The 8,372-nt window shown below is 45.8% G+C and overlaps 1 pseudogene; it reads right to left on the bottom strand.

The window, feature by feature from the left end:
- Nucleotides 1-211: 211 nt before the first annotated feature.
- Nucleotides 212-7,477, bottom strand: LOC131911830 (liver carboxylesterase-like; annotated as a pseudogene).
- Between the last annotated feature and the right edge of the window lie 895 nt (nt 7,478-8,372).

Genomic DNA, 8,372 nt, shown 5'->3' on the forward strand with positions numbered 1-8,372 from the left:
ATGGTTGTGGGACCATTTATTGAGTCTAACAAAAGGTGGTCCAGAAGGATGAGCACCACACAGAAGGTTTGTACACACACGTGAAAGGGCAGATGCTGAGGTTAGAAATGCTTGTGTGAGTGGTGGAATGAATAAAATAAGTAAATGGATTTGTGACATCAGGATGACCCCATCTGCCCTCAACTTAACACTCCTTTCCTGTCACAGGGCACTAAAGCTCTGTGTGCTTGGCCTGAGCCCGCGTTAGCTCCTGGATCTTCTGGGGCAGAATCTTGGTCCAGAACTGCAGCTTTCTGGCCTTCAGGTCTCGGCCCACAGCAAGATGGATGTCTAGCTTCAGGTACTGCTCATTATGGACCAATTCTGGCCAATAGGGTAGACCCTCACTGTTGGGGTTCCTGTGGATAGGCCACCAATAGGGAAAGGTCATTCTCATCTAAGACATAATCCCTTGATTTGGGCTATAGCAGTGGATGAGTGGGCCGAGGACCTGAGGGTAGAGAAGTACTGGTCTACTGATATAGCTTACAAGTGTCACCCACTAATGTCTGGGCCATATGAAGCAATGGAAGCTTCTAGTTTTGTTTCTCCCTCGCAGAGGGAAATTCTAAAGAACAGTACCACAATACTGTGACTTACCTATCATGTCTCTGTGGGATGAGCAGTAATTGAAAGCTAGTAGGTATCTGCCTAAGTGTGCCCTGACTTGGAGAAAACTATGACATAATTAAGGGTCCATGCATGCTAAAGAGGCACATCGACATGGGAGCCCTGGATGGAGACACAAACATAAGGAGGTCAAGGGAGAGGCCTATTCTCACCCATGTCTTGCAAAGTTGGCCCAGTACTTCATCATTCTCCTGTTCAGCAGCTTCTCCTCCTCAGTGAAGTCAACTGCAGGCAGAAGGAGAAAGAGTTCAACTTCTAGCTACCTCATGCAGGTGCCAACTCATGCTCTACTATGGCAACCATAGACTGAAACTGAACCCTAGGCCTGGTGTATACACTTCCATCAGCACTCAGAACCCAGGATCTATCCCAGTCTCTACTCAGGTTCATGACTACCTCAGTATGTTCTCAGTAATCCCTCAGGAACATATCTGGAGCTCCATTCAGCTCAAGAAAAACAAGGAAGACTTACCTTTCATGCCCCAAAAGTCAGAGCCAAAGACAAAGGAAAGGTGATCACCATGGTCAGCCCTCACGTGGGATGGCCTGACATGCTTATACTTGATGTGGCTTGGCTGGTGCTGGAACTCATAGAAGTAGACGGGAGCGTGGGAACCTTGAATTGAGCACACATGTTAACATAATGATTTCTCACATGGAGCTTTCCCATCTAACCTTTGGTGTATGGCAACCTTCCTCTAAAGTTATCTGGAATCACAGTTGAGTGGTGATCTCCAGACTTGAGAATTGACTATGGGAAATCTCTTGTTAAACAGTGATCCTGGCATTCCCAGATGAGCAGTTTTGACAAATCATCAAGTGTAACTAACACGTTTCCTCTTCTAGACATAAATAAGACCTCACACTTTTAGACTAAACATACGGATTTACTGAGGTAAGTGGCTTAAGATGCCTGATATCAGAGACATGATGAAGACATGGGTCAGGTCTGGACATGGCAAAGCTCACCAGGGACCCACAGCTCTGGGCTCCCTGCCATTGGTCTTTTTAAAGATGTACTCACGTTGAAAATGTGCTACTTGGAGTGCAGGGATCACAAACATGAAGTCCTCCATCAATTCTCTGAACTGAGCTTGGAGGGTCTGGGGGTCCTCAATGTCCCCCATGTACTCTTCCATTAGCAGGTCACTACATTCAGGAGGCAGCATCTACACCAGGAGGAATCAGGAAGAGTGATGTCAGGCAGGTACTTGGATAGGTAGGCAGAAGCCTCCTACTAAGGAATGTCAGGGCTGAGACAGGGTATAGAGGAAAAGGTATCAACTTTGGGTGGATCCACATGGAAACACATGCATACACTAGATTTTAATTCTGGTAATACTATCTGAGAAGAGTATATGGGAATAATTATAATAATTATTATTAATTATTTTTTTAAAATAATAATTAATAATAATGAATAATACTAATAATAATTCTATCAGGACAGGAGTCAAGGTATCTCACCATCTGTGCTGCCCTGCTCTTCAGAACAGCAGGCAGGGTCTCTCTGGTTATGTTCTTTATGATATGATCAAGGCCCATGAACTGGCAGATAGAGGAGAGTCTTAAGTATAGGATGGGTTGGGTCTATATCAAAGTATTTCTGAGTTCCCACCACCCACATTTTGAGTTTAGGTTCCCAGGGGCTTAAAACTAGGTCTCACCATGGGGACTCCCCAGCCACATTCATCACTGTCTATACCAATGATGCTGGGGACAGGCTGAAAATCCACAGAGGCCAACAGCTCCAGAGGGTGCCTTGGTAGGAACATCCCATCCACCACACCAGGAATCATGATGAAGACCTGTGGGGCATTAAGAGTCAGTGCTGAAGATCAACCACATAAATATTCTGATGCCCACTGAATACCCACACTATTTCTCATTTCCTATCTTATCTCAGGATCCTATGCTAACTCCAAAAGAAATTGGACATCAGAATTACCTTATCTTGTTATTTCTGCAGAGTACTAAAAGGAAATCTAGCAACAGACAAGTTAACTGGTTCCAGTAGTAAGGATTGGCAATCCCACATCATGGTGACCAGGTTCTCCAAGCACACAATTCTCCCAACCTTGTTGATATCCAAAATCTCTGCTTCAGTCTTGTCTCGTAGGCAGTGAACCAGGGCCTCTGAGTCCTTGGGCTCACATCCAGATAGGTTTGTCACTGTCTGTAAATGGAACAGGCAGTGGTTGGATCATCCTTCCCAGCAGGGAGCAGAGTATCCTTGATTCCAAGTAGATGTCATTGCCCCTAAATACCACATCCTGCTATTTGTTATTTATGAAAGGACTTAAGTGGAATTTTTCACATTTTCTGTTGCCCAGAGGTGACAGCTGGGAAGCGGACCATTCTCCCTGTGTATTTATTTTGTTGTTTTTTGTTTTGTTTTGTGTATGGTGTTCATGTGTGACAATGGGTATAGTGTGTCATGTTTTGCCTGTGAAGGACAGAGAACACCCTCAGGTGTCACTTGTCACTTTACCCCTTGTTTGCATTTGTCTACACTGGCTTAGTTGAACTATGACCTTCCAGGGAGTCTACTGTCTCTACTTCCTATCTGACCATAGGAGCACTGGGTTTACTAACACATATTACCACCTCTAGCCTTATATGGGCTCTGATTTGAAATTGGGACCTCACACTTGCACAGTGAGTATTTATACCAGTTGACACTTTTCCTCAACCCATGTGTCCCTGTTAGATATTTTTGTCAACTTGACATGAGTCAGGGTAATCTTGAAAGAAGAACTTCAACTGAGAGAATGCCTCTATCAGATTGGTCCATAGGCAAGTGCAGGAATTTTCCTGATAAATGATTGATGCAAGAGGGCACATCCTACTGTGGGCAGCGCCACCCATGGGCAGGTATCCTGGGCTGTGTAAGAAATCAAACTGAGTAAACATGGGTCACAAGGCAGTAAGCAGTGTTGCTCCCTGGCCTCTGTTTGAGTTCTGGCCTCCAGGTACCTGCCTGTGCTCACACTCTGACTTCCCTTCCAGTTGGACTATAAACTGGAAGCTGAAATAAACCTTTTTCTTTGCAAGTAGCTTTTGGCCATGGTCTTTATCACAGCAATAAGAAGCAAACTAGGAAACTATGCCTATGAGTTTTGCCAATGTTAGAAGCCACTAAGCACAGCTTTGCTGTTGTATAACCCACTCAGCAGACATAAAGCAGAGGGGGATGCATTCTAAATTTTATGCCTCTCAGAAATTACTGGAAAGATGCAATTTCTCATGATCCTTGTTTTCTTCACTTAACAGATTAACAGAGTATCAAGGGAAGGACTGAGGTAGCAAAGTAGGGGCTGTTTCTTTTGAGGGCACTCACTGTGTAGACCACCTCGGAGGTGTCAGAGGTCAGGTCAGGCAGCAGGGCCACTCCACTCTGCATGATGGCTCTGTGGAAGAGTCCTTTGGTCATTGGGGACACAACAAGTGAAGACACACTTGTACCACCTGCTGATACACCAAAAACAGTGACCCGTCCTGGATTGCCTCCAAAGTAGGCGATATTCTGCTGGACCCAGCGTAGAGCAGCCACTTGGTCTAGGTAGCCCCAGTTGCCTCTGGCATGCTGGTCTCCAGTGCTGTGAAGAAGCAGGGACAGGAATCACAGGTCTGGCCTTATTCTACTCAAATCCCATTGTCCGGCCCAGTCCCCGGATTACCTGAAGAAGCCAATGATACCCAAGCGATATTGGATAGAGACAATTACTATTTCCTCAGTAGCTGCCAGTATGGATCCGTCATTCACAGAAGCCATGCCCATAACAAGTCCACCACCATGGATCCATACCATCACCTGGAGATATCAACACAGATCTCAGGAAGACCACATCAGCCCAAGGTCAACTGGCCTGAGTACTAGATTATCAACTGCTTTGCCTCTCTGCAGGTCGACTTACACACAGATCTCCTCAGGATTTGAGGACATGATCCACAAATGGGGTACTCTGGGCCTATAAGATCTTTCCATTTCCATATCCCCATCAGGAAAACTCAGCATGAATTAATGTTTCTAGATCACAAGCAATGTCATCATTACTCTCAGACCCATCAAAGTAGAGCAAATTGGAATGTCTCTATGTTTGTCTTTCCTGATTGCTAATCAGTGGGTAATCAGATCCCAATGGCATAATAAATAACCTGTAGCCAGAAATTTTGATGATGTCAATATGCAGCCCTTGAGCATCCTCCAGAGTGGGTCTGCCAAATTCGAGTTGGTAGAAGAATTCCTGGTTTAATCAAATACATTGAGCCTCTTATCTCTCAGAGTCCCAATGCTCTGAGTCACAAACCCAGGTTTAATCAGCTCACAAAGCTGAGATGACCTCCTTGAACCCAATAACGTAAGACTGCTAATTGGGGTCTAAACTACAATGGAGCTCAGAATTACTTTGTCCCTTCCAATCTTCCAGAGAAAGAAACATCCTCTTTCCCACCTTACCATGACCTGACACTCACAGGTAAGTTAGAATTTTCGTTGGCATAAGCTGGTGTAGATGTTGAGATACAGGCAGTCCTCAGACATAGACAGGGGAGGCATGGTTATATTCTTCTCATTTGTACCCTGAAAACCCGTTATATCAGTCTGCAGACACCTGGTGAAAATGGAAGACCGTTAGTCCCAACTATGTGGTAGTCAACCTAAATCTTAGTTTGCACGTTCTCTCCTCCACCTTCAGATACTACTTTCATGATGCCCTGTTAACACATGATCCCTCTCTAAAGGCCCTTCATACCAAGGTAAAGGCCACCAGCTCTGTGGAAATGGCAATGGAGCAGGACTTTCAGGGAGGCCTCTGGTCAGATAGTAATATCCTGAGGGCTAGCTGATGGAAACTCCTGGGAGCCTCTATGAAAATGATTGCTTTCCCATATTACCATTCATCCCTTCTGTACTATTTAGTCCTGGTGTGGAGGTTAGTTTTGACTGTTGACTAGACACAATGTAGAATCTACTGGGAAAAGGATCTTAGTGAGGAATTGTCCAGATCAGTGGTTCTCAATTTTACTAATGCTTTGACACTTTCATATAGCTCCTCATATTGTTGTGACCCCCAAATGTAAAATGATTTTGTTGCTACTTCATTACTCTAATTTTGCTACATTTATGAATAGGAATGTAAATATACAATATGCAGGATATCTGGTATTCTACCCCTGTGGTGATAGCAACCCACAGGTTGAGAACCACTACTCTAGATCCTCTTGGACTGTGAGCCTGCCTGTGGCAAATTATCTTGATTATGATGTGAATACCTGCCTACTGTAGGCAGCACCATTTCCTAGGAAGATTTTCTGAATTGAGTAAGAATTAAGAAAGTAAGTAAAGCTTTCACAGGCATGCATATGTCCTTTAGCCTCTGTTTCTGATTAGGGATGTAATGTGATCAGCTCCCTTGAACTTCTGCCCCTGTGGTTTCCCACCTATGGTGCTTATAACCTTGAATTGTGACCCACAGTAAAATCTTTCTTCACTACACTGCTTTTGTCAGGGTACTTTATCACAGCAACAGAAAACAAACTAAGACACTCGAGTATTGGGATCTATGCTCACATACGAACTACAGGGATGAATGGACAATACCATAGGGGAGTTCTTCATCTCACTCCAGACTCTCAAGGTACCTCCTTCTTCCACATAGTCTCCAGATGAAAGCATGTGTACTTGTCCCTTACTCAATGACACCTGGACAATGGATGCTCACAGTGAATTGGAGAATGGCCTTAGTCTCTCTCCTCACTGCAGTACCTGCAGCTAAATCCCTACAGGTGTCAAGTTCTGACCCAGGAGCCTGGCACAGTTGTTCTTCTCTAATCCTTAGATCATTCATCAAAAACATGCCCGGGAGACTGCCCTCAGCACAGACGGAAAGCTGCTATAGAGCTGAGATGGAGGAGACACTGCAGTGTGGCCTAGAGCTCAGGCCGGAAGTCCCCTGGGCCCCAGAACTTACATGGCTGGATGGGAGGTCCCATCTCTCACACCACTCCATGGCTCAGGGGGCTCAGGGGGAGCAAAGCGCAGTGGTCCTACAGGAGGCTTGGCAAAGGGAATTCCCAGGAAGGTATGGACACTAACATCACTGTCTTTCACATGGACAAGGCTTCCTCTCACCTGCCCTGTATGTGTGTTCCTGATGGGGCTGGATGAGTCCTGGCCTGTAAGTGGAGAGATGCCATCAGCTGTCACCACATTTAGGAATTTCTACCTAATTGTCACCATGGTACATGGGGAAGGTAACCTGGGTCTTCTCAGTTCAGCTGTGGGATGTGGAGATGAGGCCTTCTGGATTACCTAGGGCCAGAAACCTTGTCCACTGGCCCTCTTGAAAATTGACAGGGCACTTGTTTAGTCAACAAGATGACAGGCTCAGAGCCACTTGGCATTATGAAAGTACTGTTATCATTATCCACATTCGCGAGGCACTCTTGCCACAACCACACACAGAGGAGGAGCCAGTCCCTCCTGCTTTTCTGTCCCTGCTGGCTCCTCAGTACATGGTAACCTTACACATCTCTGACCTTCCTTGTGCCATAAGAGCCATCCTGTGGGCTTTGGCGGGGGCATTTGGGGATACACAATTCCCACAATATTATCTGTCATCTCCACCAGCTCCTCCCTCCCTGGTGCTTCCCTCCCACAAGCTCAGCCTCTGACTCTGCAGAACTGGGACAGCTCTGACGTTGGTCCCCTCTTCTCACTTACAGACTCACCATGCACGTGGAGGAGGAGAAGCAGGAGCCCACAGGTCACAGCATTCAGCCAGTCAGGAAGTCTATCGAGTGGCATGTTGAATCCCAGGCCCAAGTCTGTGCTGCTACACGATGACAGTCTCACAACAACAGGAAACAGAGCACATAGGCCTTGCCCAGGCAGGAATTTATACCTGTGGGGTGTAGGTGTTAGAATTTCGTTGATGGGGCAAAGTTCTTATTGTAGGAGAATTGATAAGGCAGAGGCCAAAGGGAGCCAATAGTCAGTAGGCGGGGCAAAGACATCTGCAGTTTCTGTTCCTTCCCTGGCCTCTGGGATAGACATGGCATCTGAAGTCCTGGAATGCCAGGATCCCTGTCTTTGAACATGGAGTCATCATGCTCCCTTGTCCTTTTACTCACTCACCCAGTGTGGGTGTGGGGGTGAAGATGGGGGAGTAGAAAGCTGTAACAGGGGGAGCCACTGGGCTTCTGTGAGTAGGTACACACTCAAGATGCCACAGATGGAGAGAAGTGCAAGGGCAGGAGCTCTAAGTGTGACCTTCACCATCATGACACCTCTGTCCTCACAAGACTCCTATAGTAGTGAGTCCACCCTCAGGGTCCCTTGTCCTTATGGTGATCTTAGGATCTGCAGTACCCTCCCTGTTAGCTCATGGTCATTTCACTGAAAGACACTGAAATTCTGGCTCTGTTGACTGTGTATGTGTGCAGCAGTTCAATAACATTTTCAGGTCCTAGTGCAGTGGTTCTCAACCTCCCTAACGCTGTGACCATCAATATACTTCCTCATGATGTGTGTTGCCAAAACATAAAATTATTTTGTTCCTACTTCATAACTGATTTTGCTACTGTTTTGAATGATAATATAAATATCTGATATACAGGATATCTGATAGAAGACACCTCTGAAAGGCTTCTTCAACTCCCATAGGCTGAGAACCATTGCACTAGTGAACAACACAGATATC

This window comes from Peromyscus eremicus, chromosome 5, assembly GCF_949786415.1.
Source record: "Peromyscus eremicus chromosome 5, PerEre_H2_v1, whole genome shotgun sequence".
Taxonomy (NCBI): Eukaryota; Metazoa; Chordata; class Mammalia; order Rodentia; family Cricetidae; genus Peromyscus; species Peromyscus eremicus.